Source organism: Sander lucioperca, chromosome 10 (genome assembly GCF_008315115.2).
Source record: "Sander lucioperca isolate FBNREF2018 chromosome 10, SLUC_FBN_1.2, whole genome shotgun sequence".
In the NCBI taxonomy this organism is placed as follows: domain Eukaryota; kingdom Metazoa; phylum Chordata; class Actinopteri; order Perciformes; family Percidae; genus Sander; species Sander lucioperca.
The window spans coordinates 10,910,193-10,935,181 of record NC_050182.1 but is presented as its reverse complement, the minus strand read 5'-3'; the positions used below and the strand labels follow the sequence as shown (position 1 = coordinate 10,935,181).

The 24,989-nt window shown below is 41.9% G+C and overlaps 1 protein-coding gene across 4 annotated transcripts in view; it reads right to left on the bottom strand.

Moving 5' to 3' along the window:
- sema6e (sema domain, transmembrane domain (TM), and cytoplasmic domain, (semaphorin) 6E) overlaps positions 1 to 24,697 on the bottom strand; it is a 182,648-nt gene extending 157,951 nt beyond the window's left edge. For 3 of the 4 annotated variants that reach the window (XM_036006021.1, XM_036006024.1, XM_036006025.1), the window contains exons 1-2: positions 24,459 to 24,697; positions 4,720 to 4,802 (exon numbers count right to left, since the gene is read on the bottom strand). The gene's annotated coding sequence lies outside the window, so the exon portion shown is untranslated. The remainder of the gene's footprint in view (positions 1 to 4,719; positions 4,803 to 24,458) is intronic. The other variant, XM_036006023.1, reaches the window with a different exon arrangement.
- Positions 24,698 to 24,989: the final 292 nt, after the last annotated feature.

Here is a 24,989-nt window from a genome sequence, read left to right as displayed (position 1 = left end):
GACAAAAAATGAGGTAGAAAGGCGGGTTCAGAAACTGATCTCTTTTTCTCTCTCCTGACAGTGGAGGAATTTGTCAGACTAATTTTGAGTAGTCGACCTCTCCTTGCACTGTGGATTTTGGCAGCAGTTTGTAAAACAAATAGTAAAAAACCCTCCACGGTTGCAGATATGTTAGTGTTTAAACATTGTAAACAGGAAGAAAAACTATTACAATAAGCACGAGTTGTGCGTCGGCTTTAAGTGTCACATCTTGTTTGTGTTTAATGCCATTTATCGCATGCATATTGTCTTGCGTATATTTTTATGAAACAATAAAACAAAGCAAATTCACAGCTAGACCCAAAAGCCCTGCATACATCACCCCCAACTGATCTTAAGAGACTTCATGGCCCTGTCTTTTCAATCAATAAATGAGACCACAACTTTCTTGAAATTACATCATGAATGACAAGAAAAAGCTGAGGCAAACCCCTCACCGTCTTTGCTTGCGGTGGACCTCATTTTCTCCCACCTCCTCAAGTCTCTGCATCCCTGTAACTTTGAAGTCCAGCCAGCAAAGGGCTTTGAAAAAGCCCACAATCTCCCCACCATGACAAGGCAGAGGATTAGCCAAGCCCTGCAGGACAGAGTGGAAAGAGGACGGAAGAGGGCTGGAGGAGGAGTAGCATCATTTCCACGAGGGCCGTGTATGTGCAAGCAGCTCTCCCTCCGGCCAGAGCTGCCGGGGATTAACAAGCTACTAAGGAAGCAGAGAACAGACCTCCAGCCCCTTTTTCATGAGTTCCACATAAACCAATTTACAGCCGAGAAATCTTTGTTATGTCACTTACAAAAACTGCTTTTGTGGGATGGCAGACAATTTCAGGACGCCCAAGTCAAGAAAGCATGCATCTACAAAAGCTTTCAATTATTGAGTCAACTTTATTGATCAAAAAGTGACATTTCAATGTTCACAGAGTGGGGAAAAAAAGTTAATCTCACTATCAGACTTGATACAATCAGTCACGGGGGAAATCACCCTGGAAAGATTGTTTTCCCTTGTGAGGCAAAACAAGAGAGATTACTCCGCTTTTATCCATTCTGAGCTCAAATATTTGCCTACACTTTGGGCTGTAAATATTTCATAAATGTTCTGCTCTCAATACATTTTCAAGCCATGTATTTGCTGGCTCTCAACCAAAATATAATACAAGCAGAATGTGCTTGTCATGCATACACTGTCTATATGTGTCACTGGAATGGCTAATGCAAAAAACTGTATTTTAAGCAAACGAAAGGACAAAAAAGGAGCTTTTTCTACAAAAAGTTAAGTGAATCCAGGGGAGGTTATGCAGTTAAGCAGTCACCGGTTATGGTAGACTGCAGTAAGAATGGCTGGCATCTCATTGAAGTGCAACTGACACAATCGACAGCATCTCAGGATACAATACAACAGTGCTATCATAAGGTAATAGCAACTAATCTCAACAGTTAGGAAGCAGAAACAATAAGCCTTGATTTAAAAAAAAAAAAAATATATATATATATATATATATAAAAAAAGGCATATCCATACACTGCTGCCTCCCCATCAGTGCATTTCAAGTAATGGGGTCTTTTGTCTTATCTGTGACTGAAAGGAGCTCGAAGACTGTGCCCTTCATCCCTTTGTTGTTACAGAGTCTCTTGTGGAAATGGAAGATTGGCCCATAGACGTGGGTGTGCAAGGAAGAGCTAGGCGGCCGTGCGAACACATCAGACTTGAGCAGTCTTAATAAAGCTTCCCTCTATCCACCCCAGAGATCTCCTCACCCCAATTATACGCCTGACACCTCCACCCTCCTCCATCTCGTCTTATTTCTCACAGACCCCCACCTCACCATCCAGTTCCAGCTCTGATCATGGCTCTCTCTTTGCTGGGCTCAAAGCCCCAGGGGCCTGTCCAATATCAGGCTGCTGGTGGCGTTTGCTTCACAGTCTGCTGCCTGACTTGTATGAGGAATGGATCTCTTCTAGTATTGACAAATGATCACTCACTACTATTCAGCCAGTGACTGTGTTAACTTCACTCTAACTAAAAACAATCCACTAGAGAACCTAGTGTGGCCAAGTGTTTTCACTACCAATTCCTTTTGTAACATTTAATCAGGATATTTTGCAGGAATTGGACATCTGTGCATCAAACCTGTGACCTGTCAATGTCATCGCACCCAATACAACACACACGCAGTGAGGTGCAAACCTGTAGAGACATGCCTAAAAGGTTCTCTGAAACACTTTCAAAGGATCAGAAGATCAGGTCTGACAACTCTTCCTCCCGTGACCATCGAATCAACGCCCGAGACTGAACGCACGTCCAATGAAATGTGAGAAATGAAACTGAAAAGATTTGTTGATTAATCAATAAGTCGACTGACAGAAAAATAATCACTAACAATTTTGGTATTTGAGTATCGTTTAATTTAAGAAATGCAAGAAAGTCAGTAGTTGCAGCTATTTGCAGGTTTTCTTCATCTTCTGCGATAGTAAGTTCAGTTTGGGCTTTGGATTGTTGGTTGGACAAATCATTTAGCAAAAGCCAGTTTGGGCTTTCGTAAATGCCTACGGACATTTTTCACCATTTACTGACATTTTATAAACCTCCCATCTAATTGATAATCCTAGTAAATGATCATCAGATTAATGGATGATAAAGATAAACTATGGGAAAGAGCTTAGATAAGTCCACCATGCTAAGGTAAAGTTGCAGAGACTGGAACCTGAATAATGTGACCTCACTGAAACACCAACTGGAACTTTTTCCATTAAAAAAAGCTTTGTGTCCATGAAACCTGGACTGTATGCGTGATCACACAAACTAATGCACCACAGTAACATCTACAGGCATACCAACAATTCTAACGACAGAACAGAGCATGTTACAAAACACAGAAAAACACAGAACTGCCACTCCTATTGTCTATCGTCACTTGTTTTTCTGACATTTTTGCTGTTTTTACCTTCTGATGCTTTCAAGGTCACAAGCAGCCTGCGTCTGGCCAGCCATCTGTTTGCAGCCATCCCATGAGGCGTCCTGTCATCCGCGCTCCTTGGCCCTGTCCTCTACTGTCCACGTTCAAGCTCACTGGGGAAATGGCCGGCCAGACACTATAGCTTCTCGGCGATTCTACAGGTTTCTGATGCATTTCTGCAGTCGTTTCCCCTCCGTCTACCTGACAACTTTCACAACAGAGCTCACCTCGCTGGAAAACCTCAAACAGGTGTGTACACTTCATAAGCATGCAGCGTACTCACAGATCACTCAATATTTTAAGTAGTCAAGCTTATTTATGTAGTTATTTAAGTTTGTCCTGAATTTTACAATCTGTGCAGAACATGGCACCCTATGTCCTCAGACAATTGATTTTGATTAAAAAAAAAAAAAAAACTCTGGGACAGGACAGACGCACATGCAACTGATAGCATGTATAGAGTAGATAGATGGTAGTGGACTTACAAGTAGAGAAACAGACAACAAGTATGAACTACAACAATGCAACGCTACAAGGGGCTCAGAGATACTTTACCAACAAAACCGTCCTGCCAACCTGTATACATTTTAACATCAATGTACGCTGTAACGTTTCTTCACTCTAAGGTCACTGAAAGCTGCTGCCGTTTCAAGCCGGTCGGCTCTCTGCAGCGGGCGGGGCTGCTGCTCAGTTCCCCCCCGCGACCGACACACAAACGCACACGGTGGATGCAGGAAAAACCGGAGATGAGACGACACGATGACCTAAATTGAGGACAGCTACGCTCGTTATTGTAAGTGCAATGATAAGTTAAAGTCCAATAAGTACTTTATCAAGCCGTATGAATGTGTGTCCCAGGCCAGGACAGGAAATTAACTAACAATGTAAAGATCAACAAGCTATTGACACATGTTGAAATTTGATTCATTCAATAAATTATAATTTTTTGTCTTAAATCCACCAGCCATTTTCGTATTATACCAATATCTGCAGCATCCTGGGCCTTTTTGGTAAGGTTACTAGGAAAACTCAGCCCAGAGTAGTTTTATTCTCCCCGACACAAGTTTCCTTTTATTTTTAAAGAAGTATACCAAAAAAAAAACTTCACTGCAACAAAAATACAAAAGACATCACAACTTTTAATTGCTTTTTTTTTTTTTTTTTTTTTAAAGCTCCCGCAAAATCAGGGAAGCTCAGACCGGAACTAAAACACAGAAATCTTTCATGTGAAATAACCACAACCCATCCAATTGGCAGAAAAAGGTGCATTCATGTAGGACCCATGTTACTCAACAATACAACATTGCATAATAGACAGTGAGCAGATGCTTCAGTGGCTCCAACTTAGCCAATTTATTGCAATGCATATGTAATGCATCAGCTGATTTTGAACTAAGTTTGTCCTTGGTGGGGAAAAACTCTTCATGAAAGTGCGAAATATTGAAAAGCTGATTCCTGACATTTGATTAAAATGAGAAGATAATTGAGTAGACAATATCAAATTCAAAAAGCTGCCTTAGTAGCAGTATTTTCACAAGGCATCCATTAATTAAGTTGTCTCTGTGGACGTCTCCTGAAAGTAGACCTTAGTCTGTCACATTACATCCAATTCAATCTAAATACTGCATTTGAAAGATCAGTCAACAGAGAGTCCAAGTCTCCCTAAATCAAATCCCCAACTCTTATTACACAGGATCCACTTCAAAAACAAACAGCATTTGTACTGTACCTTATCTTTCAAACAGCGATCCACCAAGCAGGTAAGTATAGCAGGTTGGTGCAGGCTGGTTAAGACAGCAGCTGTCAGTGTGTCTGTGAAGAAGAAATAAATCACGATTACATCTGTCTGTGTGCGACATAATGCAGGACAGCTTACAGTGATGCAACTGAAGCCTTTATGAGCAGTCAGAGCAGTCATGCATCTTTCTTCAAAGAACTCTAAATGTCCAATCTAGTAATAATAATTGCAGACTATTAACACTGGAGATACCATTCACTTTCATCAGGAAAAAAACCAAAATGTGACAAAGGTGTTGCTTTGAACTCTGGGGAAGAGACATGGTTGACACAACAGGTTGCTTGTGCAGCAAGTTAACTAAATCTTTTGACAAATCCAAGAGCTCAAACTAGCCAAATCAGATGATGGCATCTCAGCTCACAATCTGCTCTGGCAATCTGCTCCCAGGAAAATGTATTCACCTTGCCAGCGCACAAACCTAAACTAAGCTTCATCAGATATTACAAAAAAAAACATTTCATCTGCAAGCTGATATGTAAAAAAAAAAAAAAAAATGAATAAAATAAAAAAGTGACAACCTCACTGGGCTTGATAAGCAATTTTCTTTGCCTTTGAAGAAGCTGTCTCCCGGACATATAGCAAATGTATTTATTTCCCTGCTCCATACAGTCACTGCTGATTAGTTTTCAATTGGACATTAAGCATAAAAAAAGCAATCAGAGGTCCAATCTTGTGCGTAATCTCAGAGGGGTTTATGTGCCAAATTCAAATTGAGAAAGACATCACAATAAGCAATTGTACTGTAATTTTAGAGATTCATTAACCTGACCATTTTTCTGGAACATCTTTGAGTTAGCAACGTTCTGTGCAGCTTATCCATACCTCAACCTGACGATAATTGGCTATAATCTTTTATTAAGCCTTTTTTGGATGCTATGAAATGAATGAGATAGTTGGATCCTGACCTGCAAAAAAGACTAATTCTGACAAATACTGATGAAAGTTTTGACCTCAAGCCCTGCACATTTCAAGTAGCAGAGCCCAGGAAGACTTGCAGAGGCAGCACCCTCTGGATTAGCAAACACACCAGCTTGCAGCCACATGCTGATGATGGTTCAGTTAAGGTTGGGGCAAAGCCAGCTCGCCATCTTTTTTTTTCTCCTCCATGCTCACTTCTCTTTGGTTTGACAAAAGGACAGAAAGAGTGTGGCTGTTGGGTTGTGCATCAATATCCTATCCTGGGTATAGTGTGATACCATTGGGTAGCTTATGTGGTCATTATTTTCGTGTTTCGGTGGAGTGAAATGCTGATCGACAAAGGTTTGTGCTCACCATTTGTAGAAACTCTAACAGATCAGCTCCAAATTTACAGTACTGCCTGTGAAAAACAAAACCTCAAAACGGGTAGATAAGGCCAAGGAGGAAAACAAATTCCAGCACAGGCTCAACAAAAGGTTCCAGACTATCTCTGAGGCACTTAAAGTTCCCAGACTACAAATTGCCCCTAAATGCATTGTGATTAATTTAGCAGAATGAGTTTGTGCTTTATAGCAAAACCAAGAAGGGTTTCAGTGACGTGGATCAGCTGGCCATCTGCTAGAATTGTGTCTTCCATCATCATCCACTTGCAATTTAGCAGGTAGAGCTCGCAGATTTTGCAAGCCTCACAATTCAATACCGTTGTGTGAGGAATGGTGCTTACAAAGAACATTTTAAACTCCAAACAACCCAAGTTACATTCTGAATTACGGGAAGAAAAGAGAGATTTGAATTGTACAGTGTTGGCTTAAATTGTCCTGAACAAGCGAAGAGAATGAAAAGTAAGAAACGATTCCCCGGCCTAAATACCAGCCTGGGCTCGGACTCAACTCCTGACGAAATGGAGAAACACAGTCCACAATCCTTCAATTTAAAAAACACAACTTGGAACCACAACGTAGAGCGTAATTTAAATCAATGCTTGGCCTCTGAACCGTTGGAGCGATTGTTTTACTTGTTTGATTTCTTAGGCTACCCCGAGCTCTTAGCTTATGTAGTCTGCAGAATTGTTTATGGATGTATCAACTCCTCAAACCTCACACTTGCGGAATCAATTTTATTGATTTGGTAAATGGATACAGGACGGTGGGAGAGGAGATGTTAACGCAACCTCTCCGGTTATGTCAGCTCCCATTAACAATGCAAGAATACACAACATGTGTTCAGAGGAATGCAGGGAAGGAACGATTAGCCCTGTGTCGAGCAGCTCTTGTTATTACCTGTCTATTTGAATACATTAAGAGTACCAGCTGGGTGGGGTTTGCATGGCAAATAGAAGGCTAGAGGGAAAAATATATTCAAAACATCTCACCCTGTACTCTCACGCACAGTTCCTCGCCAGTTTGATTAATCAACTAAGCCCGCTGTAGGAAGATTATGTCGCTCATTATCCCCGATCAAAACTCCAGGGTGCCCCATCTGGTCTGAGGATCAACGTTAGAAGAAGCTGCCTGAGATCATCCAAAGCTCAAGACCATTACATTATACTGGTCAGCCACTTTACAAACCTTTCTTCTCCAGCTCTTATTTCTTCTTTTTCTTTCTTAGCAAGCCTTAAATAAAAATGTATTCTGTGGCCACAGGAATAGTGTTGCTACGGTTCTAGTCTACAGCCACGACGTTCCACTTCCGGGATTGCGCCGGTGCCTCAGGATATTCCGCCGGATTTTCTTTTCGCCGATGTCCGTTACCTTCCGCTTTCTTTGTGTTGGAATTTTAAACTCCGGTCGATTTATGAGGACTATGGTTAACTGCTCCTCAGATCTCTGCAGGTTAAAAAAATTCTGAGTTTTCTGTTGCACAACTAAAATAACTTTTGAACGTACACGTTCCACCAAAACAAGTTCCTTCCTGAGGCTATTTCGCAGCGGCTCTGTGGGGAGCTTAGCACCGCCCATGACGATTGTGATTGGTTTAAAGAAATGCCAATAAACCAGAGCACGTTTTTCTCCCATCCCGGAATGCTGTGTGGACTCGCCAGACCCTCCTGCGCAGCGCTGTGGAGGAAGGTCTGGCAAAGCGAGACTACTATGAGTCTCTTTTCTATTGGTTGGATTTAAAACCATGTTTTCTAAATGTTGATTTCTTGAGTTTTCTTTTTTTGTTTAATGACATCCATGAATTCTAGCAAACTGTAATCCAAATAATTTTTTGGGCCGGTCCAAAATAGAATATGTGCTGGAAAGTAGGCTTTAAAAGCTTGAAGGCTGAGATCAACATCTGCAACCAAACACACACAATTTTGGCTATTTTATGGATCCAGTCAAGTCGGTCTGGATTAGAGCTCGATTTAATATCGGACTTGTAAATGTCTTTATTCAGCAGTTCAGCGAAAGGACACGATGAGTTTAGTGCTTCTTCAAGCAGAAAAAAAAAATCTGCTTCAAATATCACCGACGCCCTGATATGGATAATTCAGGTTTGAGGGTGATGATGAGCTCTCTATTTCAGTCTTATTTGTGACCTTTTTTCTATTTTACTTGAGGAGATTGAGACATTTAAATGGCATCCTGCCATTGCAGATACTCGATAAGGACAAACCTTTTATTCATAATTATAGTTGTCCTCTGGGAACTCATCAAAATTAAACCCGTGTGAGCCCAAGATTGCTGCTCAAATATCATGATATGGCAGCAATTCTGAAAAAGCACTATTGAGAAAACACCATATTTTATAAAATTATAGTGGCTTACTGGCTGGAAGTGAAAAACAATTACCCTGAAAGAAAACAATTAGTCATTGGTTCGATGCTCCATACAGTTTGATGGGGAGAAATGCAGAAAAAAGCAATACCTATAACTGTCAAGGCTAAAAACGGTGACTTACTGCATATTGTCTTTTTAATTGTTTTTACTCATTTTATTTAAACTTTAGCATTTTTAATGGAATCTTAACCTTGTATTTCTATATTTTTGCTTTTTGTGTACATTAGTATATTTCTACCATTCTACTGTAGGTAAATCACAGTTTACTACTGCTTGGAGTCTTATACCTTTCGGATGTGATCACATTGTATTTACCAAAGTAATTGCTGAGATCTAGGAACATTGCAACATCGCTAAAATAAAGTCAGATGGGGCAAGAAACGCGAGCAGTCAGACGATCAAAAAGATTGTCAACAGGTTAGTTAGACTATCTAAACCACTTTATTTGGAGGCAACAGAGAGTGCGTGCACCCGAAAAGGTTTGCTATAATCCCTCATCGTACAGCAGAAATGTACTACAGTATGTATTTTAGGTCAAAGCTGAACCACAAAGTCAGTCTGTAAACTATGATGGATATTGAAATTGTCAGTTTGGGTGATACATGTACTACCACTTGCCTTTGTTTTCTCACGCAAATACAGGTGTTGTTCAAAACCTGTCCTGACCTGTATGGTGACTCACTGCTTGAGTTTCTGCCCTTTCAAAGTCCTTTTTAGCATTCTCGCTGTGTTCCCACATCTTACCAATTAACTCGGTTACATAGTTAACATAGTTATTACAGCTGGAAACGATGGCCAAAACTACAAAAATAAAACCCCGCTTCTATGAAAATGGAATTTCCCTTTAGCTTGTAATTCACCTGTAAAATGTTTTGAACTGCACTAACTGGACTATTAATATTGATCGGTCAATGGCCACAGTGGTTGTGCATTCTTGAACAACTGCTAATAGGCTTGTGGTCTCTTCCGTCTTTTCACCAAATGCCAACAACCCAGTGATCATCTGGCAAACATACCACACTCCTGCCCTTTCTCCACTCAGCTGCCTATTAAAAAGGAACACGTGGTAGAGTGTCTTGTTTCAGGGAAAGTGAAAACACACACCCGCTGAGGTACACAGTCGAGCGGAGGAGTCAGGCATTTTGGGACTCTGAGTGCATTTCCCCTTTCCTTTGCATCACATTCCCTTACTCCAAATCGCCACATGGGGTAGGGGTAAGTGACTTAACCCCTCCCTACGATCACCAGGCAGGGCCCCCTTCCCTTGACACCCACTCAAGAAAATCAATCAGTATTCAGGTCATGCCACAGAGACGCCCCCCTTAACACATGACCTCCGACCCCAGCAGGGTCCTTCTCAGAGAGCGTGACAGGGATTTGTCTGTGCTGCTGCCAGTGTCTGCTCCATGTCCGACACTAACAAAGTCCTCGTGTTGCAGAGGAGGGGAGGGCGCGACCTGACCCTGTCCACCTTCACCACAATAAATCCAGCTGAGGAGTTCAAGGTGGCCTGACCTGCATCCAACCCCGTCTCTGGAAACACAGCTACAAGCGCCAGCTGAACCTTTTCCCCCCTCAACGCCCCGGAGCGGTGGGGAGAAAACAGACGATGCAATCGAGTTTCGTGGGTGCCGTCAGTATGCAAACACATTTATTCACCCATATTTCACTTCACCCAACTCTCTGACATGCGAACAGTTGGGAAGCCTTGTTTCTGTCATGGGAAGTGCATAAGGGGGCAGAATTAGCATAGCGTAATTACTCAGGGGAAAGATCCAGACTCCAAGGAGCAAGACATAACCCATAATTTGCCATTGTGCTCCCTATGCAATTGACAGTCGGTCTATGATATTGGAGATAAAAGTCGGAATTCAGGCTGTTAGTTTAACTGATGGTGCATTCACTATGATAATAACCACGGCCTTGCACACAGTGAATCTGATGAGCAGTCTCGCAATAGCTCTCCGCCACTTTCCCTCCCCTCCATGGGGTATTATCATGCTAATCTAAAAGGGGAGAAGAAGAAAAAAATACAATTCGGTGAATAAGGAAACATAATAGGAAGCAGGGACCTCTGGAACCGCGAGGAGACAAAAGAGGGTATATTCACCGAGCTCTGCCTGAGCAAAGCCGGGGTGACAAATGGACACAGACATTATGCTGGCTGGTTAATTAAAAGAACATAGCCTAATTAAAAATATCGTCCTGGTGAATGGACCGCCTCGTCGCAGTATCTGACCTGTGCCTCCCGCACATGTTGGTCACAGAGCAGTTAGTCTCTCTCGTTTTTACGCATTTAATTTTCACATCAGAGGGGCTTTGACTGACGAGTGGCAAAGACCGGAGTGGAGCGCGCTGCAGGAAGTGCGCCAGATCATGGTGGGGGTGCTGGTCTTGGTTAAATGACTGAGAATTTCCATTAGACAGTCAATAAGACTTGCACAAGAGATTTGATTAAATGCAATTCTGCATCCCTTGCGTCCAACTATTCTGTACAGCTTTGGAAATTGTTCAAGGATGATCAGGACTTCATCATTCATTAATATTAAATGTACAAGTTGTTCGTAACATAAACTTAAGAATACATAGGCCTAGACTTTATTGTGATGGCTGCCAGAGACAGTGAGTGAAAGTCTACTTATCTAGGGTACTATTAACCAATAACTGGAAATCTGGTTTGTTAGTGACCATAACTTTGTTTGTTGCCCTATATTTTACCTCTTTCTGACATGCCAGTAATGCAGATATTTGAATTTAATGAGTAACTGAGTGATGTTTTTAGACAAGTGAAAGCTTGACTTGGAACCATATGACTTTGTTTGCGTGTGTGGTGGGTAAAGACTTCTCAACAACTTTTTAGAACACAAAGCGTGATCTAAGGCTTTTTATGTTTTACATGCATATGTATATTATTGACAACTTGTAGTTACAGTAAGCCATGATCAAATTTACATTTATTATTTTGTCAGTCTGTAAATTTGCAAAAGTATTGTGATTATTTTTGGTCACATCACCCTGCAATGACGTCACAATATGAATATACACTGCCTCAAACCTTAAAAAAGGAGCATAAACAGCTGTCCAGTGCCTTGGTGTATGCTAGCCTGCAAACTAGACTTCCTGACATTTCATCCTCTTGTTACCTGTAGCAATAGGCCCACTCCAATGCAGACTGAGTTTTGCTGGAGGGCTACTGTCAGCTTCAGACATGGCCTAAGAGTGAAAATGTGAGTGTGTTGCCCCCTCATTCTTTCACCTAGCTACCTGTCAATGAGAGTTGTGACATTGAAGTAATAGCGTGGTTTGGCGGTGGGAGCTTTGTTTACCCTGAGTTGGTTTTCATGCCGCCAGTCATTAGAAACTGCCCCTCGGGGAGAGATAGTGGAGGCAGGGAGGAAAGCAAAGAAGAGAGATCAAACAGCTGCTGAGGATTCATTCGCTGGACCAGGGAAGGGGCTCGTGTGACTGAGTGGGAGGTGTTTTGTTGTGTTTGTGTCCCTTTCTTGGTGGAAATAAAGTAACAGCCTCGGAGTGAATTAATGAACACGTTTTCCAGCCCTGAGCAGTCATCCACATCTCCACACACACACACACACACACACACACACACACACACACACTTAAAATTATCATCAGCAATTACTTCTGAGATTGTGCTCATGTTTGGAGGATCACGGTTTGACTCTGATCTTCAGACAAAAGGCTTGAAACCCTTTCATCTGCAATACAGGTTTAAATTACGATAACATGCTTCAACACTGCCAATATTGATGATCAGATGCGGAAACTTACTATATACGACAACATAATGACAGGCCTATACGCTCATACGTGCATTTTGGCTCAGAATCTCCAAGTAACTCACACTTTGACTTAGATTCAAGGTGCTAGACGTGTTTCATGTTCAATCTTTTTTTTTTGCGAAGTAACCTCTTTAAATGTGCACGTGGGACCTATTCACGTCAATGATACATTCATGCATTTCATTGAAAATATTATTATTGCTCAGCTGATATGGTAGTATCCCAGTATGGTAGTGGCTTATTATCCACAAAAGTTAACCTAATCACCTCCGATAGAGTGCAGCTCACAGCCGCTTCTCTGCAACCTACAGTATCTAGTTACATGGAGTAGCCGGAGGAGGCGGCGGTTAACGCAGTTTAACAGCGCAAAGCGCTGGACAGCCTGACTCTGGAATAAAAAAAATACTACGGTTAAAACCACCAGGAGCGTTTGGTACGGCCTTACTGGACTGTAAAACTGAGATCCCATTACAGTCCCTGAACGATTAATTGCATTTGCAATAATATCGCGATATGTTAAAACGCGATTTCCTAATCGCAAATAGGGCTGAACGATTAATTGCATTTGCGATAATATCGCGATATGTTAAAACGCGATTTCCTAGTCGCAAAGGCTGCGATTTGGTCACATGACTCGCGAGAGCAAATCAGTCTGCACTCCGCAGAGAAAGCATCAACTTAGCATGCTAACGCTACACTGTACCTTGAGCAGATTTCTGTCATTCAAACAACTCTGAGTTGTAGTTTAAAACTTTTACAGCCATTTTAATAAAATGAAGGGTTTTATTCTGGTTCGAGTCCATACATGCAGTTAATGAATACAGACACGCAGAACTGAAGGTTCGGTTGGCAACTAGCTCTGATTAGCGGTCAGCTCCGGTTAGCGGTTAGCTCCGTTATAAAGATATGGAGTGGAGGAGCTGCCACTGAGAGGGGTAACAATCAGGCTGATAAATGACGTTCGGGGAGCTTTCACAGCAGCGTGGCCGCGGTGTTTCAACGGTTTTATTAGTACAGTTAATCCCACGGCAAGAACACCAGCAACTAGCTAACGCAACGATAGCCTCTCTGAACAAGTGCACACGGCAGAACACAACTTCACGAGGGGGAGGGGCTGGAGGCAGCTCCTCTCTGTGCACTGTAAAAAAAGAAATACACTGTTGTGTGTGTGTGTGTGTATACTATATTTTTACTTTTTTAACTGTCTAGTGTGTAATTGTGTGTTGTTCATACTATAAAATGATTTATTGTTTGTCTTTGTTGAATAATACAGAAGACAAAGAGCTTAAAAAAATAATCAAATCGAAATCGCAATATTTGGGAAAAAAAAATCGCAATTAGATTATTTTCAAAAATCGTTCAGCCCTAATCGCAAAGGCTGCAATTTGGTCATGTGACTCGTGAGAGCAAAGCAGTCTGCACGCCGCAGAGAAAGCATCAACTTGGCACGCTAACGCTACGCCGTTCCTTGACCTGTTGTACAGTGGCCTCAGGCTCGACAGAACCTTTACTCCTAAATAGGAACAGTATGTCACTTGCGTGGGACTGAAGAGGTAGATGATGCGCAGCTTCAGGTATTGTGCAAAACCTGTCTTGCTATTCTAACGTTGCTACTAGGGGTGTGCAAAAAAAAAAAAAAAAAAATCGAGTCACATTCGTATCGCAATTCAAGCTCTACCGATTCAAAATCGATTCATAGAATTCCAAAAATGGATTCATATTTAATAAAAAAAATTTTTAAAAGTGATGTTTTTGAATTAAAATCGATTTTGAATCGAATTAAGACATTTTATGAATCGTGCACCCCTAGTTGCTACCTCACGGCGTAACACTACAGTTGCATGGCTAAAATGCCGAACACCAGTTTGTCAAGTAAGCCACCCGACAGGCATCACTCAGCGAAATGTTTGAAAGCGTAACGTCAACTCCATTTGAACGTACTTTAAAACGGAACGAGGAAATGACTCAAGCAGTAAAGGAGTTTATCGCCAAAGACATGACGCCCCTTAGTACGGTCACCAAGCCTGGCTTCACGGCTACACAGAGCGTCTGTTTAGCACCGGAGGGAATATAGTGAGTTGCACTCGCTCGTCATCTAAACCAGTAAAAGTGGATATGCTGGTTTTCCTAGCAAAAAAAACCTGTGAGCTATTGAGAACCATAACAATAACTTATTTATATAGCACATAAATTCCTCTATGCAGGAAAGATCCCGATAAGCTTTAGTGCTGGAACGATAAGTTGATTAAAAGATTAGTCAATGGACGTAGAATAATTCATAAGGCTTTAATTATTGTGTAGTTATTCAGGTTTTAGCTTCTTAAATGTGAGGATTTTCAGCTTTTCTCAGCTTTTTATTATTTTGAATTAATATCGCAGCATTTTGGTCAGGCAAAACAAGAAATTTCAAGATGTGACCTTGGCCTCTTGGATATTGGGATTCATATTATTCACAATTTTGTGACACTGTTTAATCAAAAATATAAATCGTTTAAGTTTCTTTTATTATTTATGAAAAAAAAAAAAATTCTTTGCATCAACTTTGAACCGTTCAAGAGAGACTCATGATGCACCTATAAAGAATCAATGTTTTCCTGACCACAAGCATGCACCCTCTCTCCCACTCACTCACACAGACAGACACAGCTGCAGGGGTGAGTCAACACATGGTTAATAAACTGACACACGCGTTCTCTCTCTCTCTCTCTCTCTAGTTCAGGCCACTGTAGGGGAGGTGTGTTTTACTCACCCTGGAACGCTGCCCAGTTTGGATTCATGTGACACTAACTGAAACCCCCCCGATAAACCCCTGCACTCTCCCCCCCAAAGAGCGGTTTAAAAATAGCCTTGATTCGATGGAAACGAGCCCAGAGTTCTGAGAAATGGAGGAAAATGACCAAGCCAAGTGTAGGCGAGCACACTTATCTTACACCGTGTCCAAGCCGAATATTCACTGCACATATGGTGACCGCTAAAATATACACAAATAATAGCGTGAGAGTAAAAGTATAGATTATAAACAGCCCAAATCCACTCCAGAATGCTTGCACATAGGTAAAACACTTCATACACGCACAGGGATTCAGAGTTAAACCTTAAAAGAAAAAGCGCCACATATCCTAGGCTAAATTTAACACATTCCAGATTTGAGCACGGGGGTATGCAGTGTTGTTTGCGGAAAATCAGCCACAATTCCTATCTGCAGAGCACAGGGTGCATGCATAAGAAATCGGATAAAGAGCCTGAGGGAGAAGGAGAGTTGGGAATCCAATCGGCGTTTTATAAACCACCAATGAACGTTTCACCTAAAACGAGAGCTTGCAGGGTTCAACTTCACGCGGTCCATTCAAAGTGTGTGCAGTGCAGAAGTTGCGACGGGACTTGGTCAACTTTTCAAAACAACAAGGTCAAACGGCTCTGCTATTTTTGGAAAGTTTGGAAATTAGATGCAGTTAGGTCCCTCGCTAAAAGTATGCATGTCACATTACCCTGCTGAGAGGAGAGCCCATTTTGTTTTTCAAAAGACGTGTGATAACTCTCTGGGAAATAAAATAGCATATTTTCTCTGAACACTTAAATTAAATATGTGAATACCTGTCACCTTGTGAGCGTGTGCGGAGCAGGAATGGGATGTGATGGGGCATTACTGTGTGAAGACAGCAGCTTTGGATGAAGAGGACGGAAGAAAAAAAAAAAAAAAAAAAAGAGGCTTATCTTAGGTTTTTAATTTCCTGCTTCATTTCACGTTTCAGGACCATAAAAATTCTCATTTTGAAAAACTCCAATAAGCAACAATGAGACATGATCATAACTCTGAATTACTTCTATTGTAGGCTAACTAAGCAGCAGCAGCCACCCCCCTCCCTCCCTCATGCAGTCAGCCTAATTGCTTTAGGCAAGATGTGACAAGCCAGACAATTGCTTGTGCAACCGATTATCAAAAGAGAAACCTCAAAAAAAAATAATAATCTGATATTCCATCAGTCTCACTATGCCAACATCTCTTAACCCACGCCTCAGGAATGGGGACTACTTTTCCAACAACACCTTGCATACTTCTTTAAAGGACTTGTGTGTGCAGTGCAGTAGGGGTGTAAGAAAAAAATCGATACTTGAGTATCGCGATATTTTATTTTGCAATACTGTATCGATTTTCAAAAAGGCAATATCAATTTTTTTTTTTTACGTTCAGAAATATTCATGTAAGGTTCACGTTTATGATGTGTTTAAACCCCCTACCGCTAGATGGCTATGCTGAGACGCACCACTAGTGTCCTCGCCTAACAGTGCCTAACAGTGCCTAACAGTGCCTAATAGTGCCTAACTTTTTGCTAGAAGCTAACAATGTAGCTATGGCTGAACTTTGGCCTACTTTAGCATGTAAAAATTAGCTCACTAAGAACCTGTGAACCACAATCCCAGACTGGCAGTCTGATTTTCTGTGTAACCTACTGAATGGTTTACCTAAAGTAAACTTCTTTGACTTTTATGTCTTTTTAAATATTAGTTTTTCTAAAATTATACTTTAAAAAAATCCCAATATATCGCCTTACACACAGTATCGAAATATATTGCAATATATTGAATCGTGATACGCATCGCCAGATTCTTGCCAATACACAGCCCTACAGTGCAGTGCTGCTGGATTTCACTCTACTAAGACATACAACACAATCAGAAACATCTAATCAAATATCATCATTGCCCAACTTTACTTTTATATATTTTACTATAATCTGTGTACATTACAGGTAGTGCTGCAACCAATGATTCATTTCATTATTGATTAATCGACTAAGCGTGATTAATCAGTTGGTCTAAATGTAAAATAATGTAAAATGCCAATGACAATTTCCAGAAAATAGACCAGTGAGCCAAGCGGTCGACAGATAATTAATCTGAAACTATTTTATTGTCAATCAATCATCGATCTTTTTTTTTTTTTTTTATTTATACACGGGTGCAAAAGGTACTCGAGGTACTTTTTTAAAAAAAAAATTATTATTAACTTTAATTGTTTCAGCATCAGGTCAATCAAAAGCAAAAATATTAGACAGCACTTTAGGCTTGTTGTGACAGACAATTGTCATCATTTTTGACATTTCATGAACAATGAATCAAAAAGTAACAGACATATCCATTTATAATGAAAATAATCATTACTTGCAGCTCTAATTCTGGTCTAAACTTCAGCAGATCGTTTGGTGTCACAACTCGACTGCTGCCCATTCACACTCAACTCTCAGGCTTTCTCCAGGCAGCCTTCACAAGATTACCTGTATTAAAACTACATAAAAAGAAAGTTTTCTTATCTTAAAATTGCACAAAAGCAGGGGCTTAGGCGTGCAGCTGACTCCTTAAATCAACCCTGAATTAAACGTCTGGCAGAGAAGTTTGTCCAACTCGCTTGTGTTTAAACAACAGACTAACGAACAGTCTAAAAACAGAATTGTGCCAAAATAGACGTGGCTGACGGCAGATTCTCAGGCACCATCCGCCAACATAAATGAAGCCAACCTGTTTTTCTATCATGTCTGGATCAACCTCGTTTTCTCTCAATTTCATCATTCCATCAGTTGTGAGATTTCAAAACTGTCACCAAAGGCAGGATGTGTTGTTTTACTCATGATATGCAGCCAATTAAAAAAAAAAAAAAAAAAAAACGGACATTTTCAACAGACCTGTGTTTCTTTCGGGATGAGATATGCTCCGATTTGAGGCGACACACGTCAGTTATAACGTCTTGTGCTGAAAACAAGACAAATGTCAGCTGTGCCCAACGTTCTTTTCTAAGAGTGTACACCAAATCAGAGAGCGGCGTTGAGAGGCCCTGGGTGTCTGGTGGGTCTTTCCAGGGAAATAACCTCTGGCACAAAGATGGATGGTTACATTTCTCGGAGCAAGAACAGCCGTTTGTTTGGAGGAAATAGGTGAGTAACTGGGCTGTTAGTACAAGCTGTGATAGCCACGGTGGCTGGGCAGGCAAAGAAAATAAGTCCACTAACAGAAACCAAAACTTCACAAATTGAAAAACCAAGGAAATGGACGTTAAGGTGCCGCCCGCACAGCTTGATTGAGAGCCAATCTCTGAGAAACGAAGCTCAGAAACCTCACAGCAACAACTCAGCAATGAAGAGTGATGCTGCAGTGGAGTCAGGCAATATGGATCAAAGTTACCAACGTTACCAATATATTGAGATATAGTACTTGCGTATATTCATGATAATGCAATTAACAAAATGTAGATTAAAAGATCCAGAGATGGATATAAAATACTAACAAAAAAACGCAAGGCACATGATGCCAAAGTCCTGTAAACATTTGAGCCATTATTTCCAAATTATGACTCAGCACATGTTGGTTAGGTGACATTGAAGTTGATTTAGTGAACATAAATGACTTAAATTAGGTTGGTGACAAGATTTATACTGTCAGTTTCAGTACATTTTCCTTTTAGTGCCGTTAAGGGCATAAGCAATATGGCAAAATCTATGCCAATTCACTCAGCTCTGGGGAGTGCTTATGTTTTTTTTCCACCCAGCATATTTCCGGATACTGCCGCGTCCTGCTACGTCCTGCTATGCTCTGCTGTGCCATGCTAAATCCTGCAACGCCCTGCAGTGCCCTGCTATGACATGAACTACAACGACTACCATTTGTAGTCCATTCCACCATTCGGCCGAGGTTTCTTCCTAAAAAAGGGAGTTTTTCCTCGCCACTGTCGCACTAAATGCTTGCTCTTGGGGGAATTACTGGAATTGTTGGGTCTTTGTAAACTATAGAGTGTGGTCTAGACCTACTCTATCTGTAAAGTGTCTCGAGATAACTCTTGTTACGATTTGATACTATAAATAAAATTGAATTGAATTTATTGTGGCGTATACTGTATGAATCGGCTTAAATAAATGGTTTCCTTTAAACAACTTTCACAGTAGCATCTAATTATCCTCTACCAGCAAGAAAGAAGGGGAGATTGGGAAGTCAAGGGGGTGATTTGCATCCACTTCCAGCCCGGCTGGCTAATCAATGATGCGGGAGGTCGGCACTCATTATGAAGTGATTAAGACATCATTTGGAGCAACAAACCAATGCACTTTTGCCACCACCCACCACCCTCCACCCCCCCAGCCCACCCAACTTAGAGTTCAACAATCAATAACTGGTATGGCCAGAGGCTATTTACAGAGACACTTGTTTCCTTATTTCAGTCACTTCCTCCTATTAAACACGAGAGCGAGGAGAACCGAAGTGATGTTCCAGTACTCTCCATGGTGGCGACAGGGGAGTGTGTCGTGATGTCTGTTTTATCCTAATCTTTTGGGAGTTAATATTATCCTACTGAACGTTAAGGTTTTTAAAATAAAACAGGATTCTGGGGGATTGTGGGTGACGCGGCTGAATGGGAGTTTTGGAAGATCGTCGCGCTTAGTCATCAGCAAATAATCCTTTAAAACGATGAAAATCCATGCACATATGAAGCCGCATTAGCTACTTCTTCGCATAAAAAAAATATGCATGAAAAATGACAAGGATTCCTTTTTGGATGAGTCATTCTTTTTTCCTTTCAAGAGAGATTCTTTTTGTTGTGCATGCTCCTTCCAAGCTGCCCTGTGGGCAGCACACACAGCCCCCTTGCTACATAAATCAAAGAGTATGTGTGTGTGTCTGTGATACTATATTGTGACTACTCTCCGCTTCATCTAAAAAGGGCAACTGATGCAGGAGGGAGGGAGACAAAAAGCATGAATCTACAAGTATTATGACTGACTGCAGAATTCAGATATTTTTTTTTTTTTTAAACAAAAACACAGAAACCTAAGTGCATGACTTTACAAAGAAATAATAATGGGTGGTGATGGCGCAGTGGATATGACACATGCCTTTGGTGTGGGAGATCTGGGTTCAATTCCCCCTGCGATACATCAACCAATGTGTCCCTGAGCAAGACACTTAACCCCTAGTTGCATATATAGCAACTGTAAGTCGCTTTGGATAAAAGCGTCAGCTAAATGACATGTAATGTAAAATGAAATGTCTTGAAAGCATGCAGCAACTGAGGTTTTAATTATTAACCAAGGTTCTTTCAGGCGACAAAAGACCCTCTCTGGCCTAAAAGTATACATCTGGGGTAATTTGCTGACACTGGAAGTTACAGGTTATATTTCCCTCTCTAACTGCTGGACTCCATCCACTGTGCTTCATGAAGCATAACCAGACAGCCATCCACTTTTCCTGCTGCGCTGCTTGTGGCCGTGGCGGGTTGGCAAGTGGAGCCCAAGTCCATGTTCGACAAGGGGTTAACGTTTTTTGAAAAGCAGCTCGACAAAACCGCAGGAAGACAGCCAGTCTGGATGGACGGACCGAAGCCTGTCACTCGTCCAGTTTGTGGTCCGCCGCCTCCCGCCATCTTTTCCTTCTCCTCCCTCTCCTTTCCTCTAGCCTTTTATTGAACTCAAAGCTTTTCCTCCCAAAATTTACACACTCATCAGCTTGGCTATAATTTCCAGTCCTGCACTAACCACACCAGGACCACAGGAGGTAAGCCACTGCACGCCTGTTTTTGGAATCAAAAATAATTACAAGCCTGCCAAGGATTCAAATCCAATAGCTAATGATTGGACTAGTGGGAGAAAAGGTTGTCAGTGCTGAAAACATCCACTGTATTCACCTTTACTTCCACAACGGTGCAACAATAATACAGAAACAGATGTTAACTAAAATGGCAGTATAAATTATGAATGTGCCACAGGCAATCTCTAAATGAACTCTTAAACTCACGCGGGCCAATATATCTGGGAGAAATCGTGCACTGTATCAGCAAAAGTATGAGGGAAAACTTTTCCTCAAAGCACAGTAAAGAAGTTGTTTCTACCCGGTTGGAAGAGGGGCTGAAAATTACTGGGGAAAAAAGCCACATCTAGTCGGGACAGTGATGGAGGACCCACTTCAGCCCCGCTGCAGAAGGCACGAGGCAGGTCTGCCTGCTATCCTTAACCTGTGCATTTGTAACGCTCGATGCAACATGTTAATGTGATTTCTTACCAGCTGTGGCCAAACGGGGCCAGACCTGAAGGCCAAGGCCCGATGGTCTCAGCAGATAGCCTGGACCAGCCTGTGCTGTGTCAGCCCTGGATTATGGATGATGGTAGCCTGTGGGGCTGACAGGTAATAATTCACTCCCCAGGGGTCCCACACCCTTCACTGGACACAAGCAGCCGGGAAATGTTGAGGGAGGGTGGAGGGACATAGCCTGGGAGCGCACAGCCTCATAATCCACCCTCTTCTCCTTTTTTCACTATGTACTTCAAGAAAGGGGCTTCTCATTGGCTGCCCAGTTGCCACGGGTAACCAGCCATTATCAAAATGAAATATGAGGTGCCACAGACCGGTGCCTCTATCAGGTGCAGGGCCAAACAAAGTCCCATATGTTGCGGATGAGGAGCTGAGATTAACTGTTGCTTCCTGAAGCACGGCACTGCACCGGCCCATTCCTCAGACATCGCCAGTTGCACAATGCCGCCGTGTGTTTGAGTTCGGGAGACACTTCAGACAAATCGCTATTGTCGAGGTGCAACAACAATGGCACAAAAAATATCATCCAATGCTCTCAAGTTCCACTGAGCTTGAAATGAGGGGAATGAGTCATTCAGCGACTTCAAGTTCGCCTGTGGATTTAATGTAACGTGTCTTTGTGTATCCCACTGACATTCTGTTGTTTTACTCGGACCAATCCAAACTGCAGACTAACTGTGTGTGTATGAGTGTTATATGTAGCTATGTTAAGAGACTGAGCACATTATCTTGACGATGAAAATGGAAATAGGCCTGCTGAACGTTCCCCAAGGGCCACCGTCGCTGGTTAGGAGCCTATTTCAACCCCCATTACCCTGAGGACCATTAGGACAATGCCATCTGCACACGCAGGCCCCCTCCATCGGGGCCTCTTGTCATTTCAAACTAAAAGCAAGTGCCGAAATGGAAATCGGAAATAAAATTACACACTGGGCTAAATGCACCATTAACCATGCTAACTGAGCGACGGACCTATCAGGGCCTGGAAATGAGAGCTGGACGAAGAGCAAGCAATTTTCAGAGGTGACGAGGAAATAAATGCACGCTGGTAGTTCTCTCTCGCACATTTACGACTAAATCACCCGTCAGCGGAATGTGACTTTCCTAATGGTGTTGAGTTAAAAAAAAAAAAAAAAAAAAAAAAAAAAGGGAGGCGAAAAACAGAGGATTTGATCATTTGTGAGCGTGGGAGGCTGCAACAAAACTAGGGTCAAATATAGATTTGTATGCAATATATATAGTATAAGTAGGAGTGTAGACAGACATGCTGGTAGGTTTCAGACTCAATCTCACACTACACAGGAGCATCTCACTTATCCTGCAGGGAAGCAGCACCTCTCCTTGTCAGCAGACGAGTAACATGTCAAATAAAATAACCTGGAACCACGTTGCAACGTCCTCCGAGCAGCACAGAGTGCTAAGTCACAGCACCACTGTACAACTGCGGTAGGAAACCGCAAGCCATCAGCGGCCTCCCTGTCCTATGATATCACTGCAGCAGCTGAGATGAGCAGGGACAAGGCAAAACCAAAGAAAATCACAAGATCCAACCAGACTGTTACCACTTAAGACAGCTGACTGGGTTGGAACAGGAAGTGCATGATGTTTCCCCCCCACACACACACAGCCAAAACAAGAGGCACATTCCGAACGAGCAAAAAAAAAAAAAAAAAAAAAAAAAAGTTGTCTTTACTGTTCAATCAAGGCAACGTACCCCTTAAGCTGAACATATATTTTTTTTAAATGCCTGCAAAACTTTTGCAAGGCTAGGGATAGATCAGAGAGAAATAACAGGACCGTGCAGGCTGCCTTTGAGTCAGGCAAGAAGGCACATATTGCCTTGCAACAGACCAAGATCGACAAAAGTAACGGTGTAGTCTGTCTCTGTTTGTGCATAGGATAGGTGTATTTAATGTTGAAATGTACTTAGCCTCGTGTGAAACTGAACACCCACTGAGGGCAACGGGAGGGCTAGCTAATGCACAACAGGCTGAGACAAATCATAGTCCCTTCTCTTCTGCAGGATGGCTCAAGAGCAGCTCCGAGCATCTATTTCAACATAAATAAACCGCCAGAGGCTCGTGAGAGGAATCTCATGAGAGGAAAAACACAGGTTTCTAATCTCTTTGTGCATCGTAGGCAATACACAAATCCAATACAGACCGCTGCTAAAAACTCTGCGTGCAAAAGCACAAACCTGTTAGAATAATGAGCTCATCGTTTTCCCTCAGTTTGGCTTGAAGACAAAACTGCAGATGAAGAGAGCATGATTAGCAAGAGGAAAAAAAAAAAACATCTATGCAAAGCGAGTGTGTGCCGCTTCAATATAATCGAACAGTGCCCTAGTTTCTATAGACCCTCCCAATCTCAAATTGATTTGTTAACGTTACCCGTTAGTTAGTTTAAAAAAAAAAAAAGGGGGCACATTCCATTTTATGTTTTGCTTTGCTTTGCACAAACAAGTCTGAGTAAACAAATTTGGCCTGCTTCCGCTGGTGTCCAAATTAAATTAGCGTCCTCGGAAAAGACGCCACTCAAAAGAGACACGTTATCAGTTGCTAATTCGTGATAAGTTACTGAAGACTCAGTCAACGGAGAGCGGAAACATGATTTTGAGTGTTGCAGGTTTGGTACATTGAGGCATTTGCACGAAGCATAAGTAGATCTGCGAATATGTGCTGTGTGTGTCAAAGCCCGATCACAGTGCGGAGGACAATAAATAATAAACTGTCAAAAAGCTTGCAAAATCAGTGTAACGTCAGCTCGTAATTTTCTGCTGTCACCCTTAGTGTAGAAATGTTTGGGACACTAAACTGCACGTAAACCGTAGAAATGACCAAAACACAGACGAGGAAACGAGAAAACAAGCAGTTTCTCCGGACCCCAAATTCAACTTGGGGAAGAGTTTAGGCTCATAAAACGTGTCAGAAATGTTGTGTTTACGTGATTAAAATTAATGTAGAGGGTTGAACACTCTGTAAATAGTAAAAATATGAAATAATATCTCTGCTGTGGCAAACGTGGGAGCATCAGACTTCTAATGAGCAAAGTAAATGCAGCTGCTGCCGCAGCATCGCTAAAGTCATCCACTAGCAAGCGAGACACTTCTTACCTTTGTTTCCTTACGTCCAGTGTGGAAAGAAATAGCCGTCGTTGTCTCTCAGAGAAGATACTGAAGCGGTAAAGTCGCGGTGAAGAAGGCAGAGTTGTTAGTTTTAGCTTGCGTTAGTTTCTTCGGTAAACGGTTAGTAATCCCAGAGCGCCAGAGCAGAGCGAAAAGGCGCCCCTCACTACTGTGACAAGACTGGAGCCAGACTGAAATCACAACACTTCAGGAGCAGCTCAGAGCCCGCCCCCTCCGCTGTAGTTTGACAGGTGTTCCATCCAATCACAAAGCGACATTAGTATCGTGTCGTCTCCGATTGGTTAATCGTTCGAGCTTTTGTGTTGCGCCACGCCCAGCTCGGCTCACTTTTCTCCCAGATGTTAAATGCCTGAACATCAGGGCCTGTAACCCCAGCCAGCCAATCAGAGCGCAGGACAGGGGATTTAAACACACACAAAGTTTGGGAGGAGCTATTTAAAAGTATGTGAAGCTACATTAGCCACATTAATCTCTTTTAAGTGATTTTGTATTGCATCA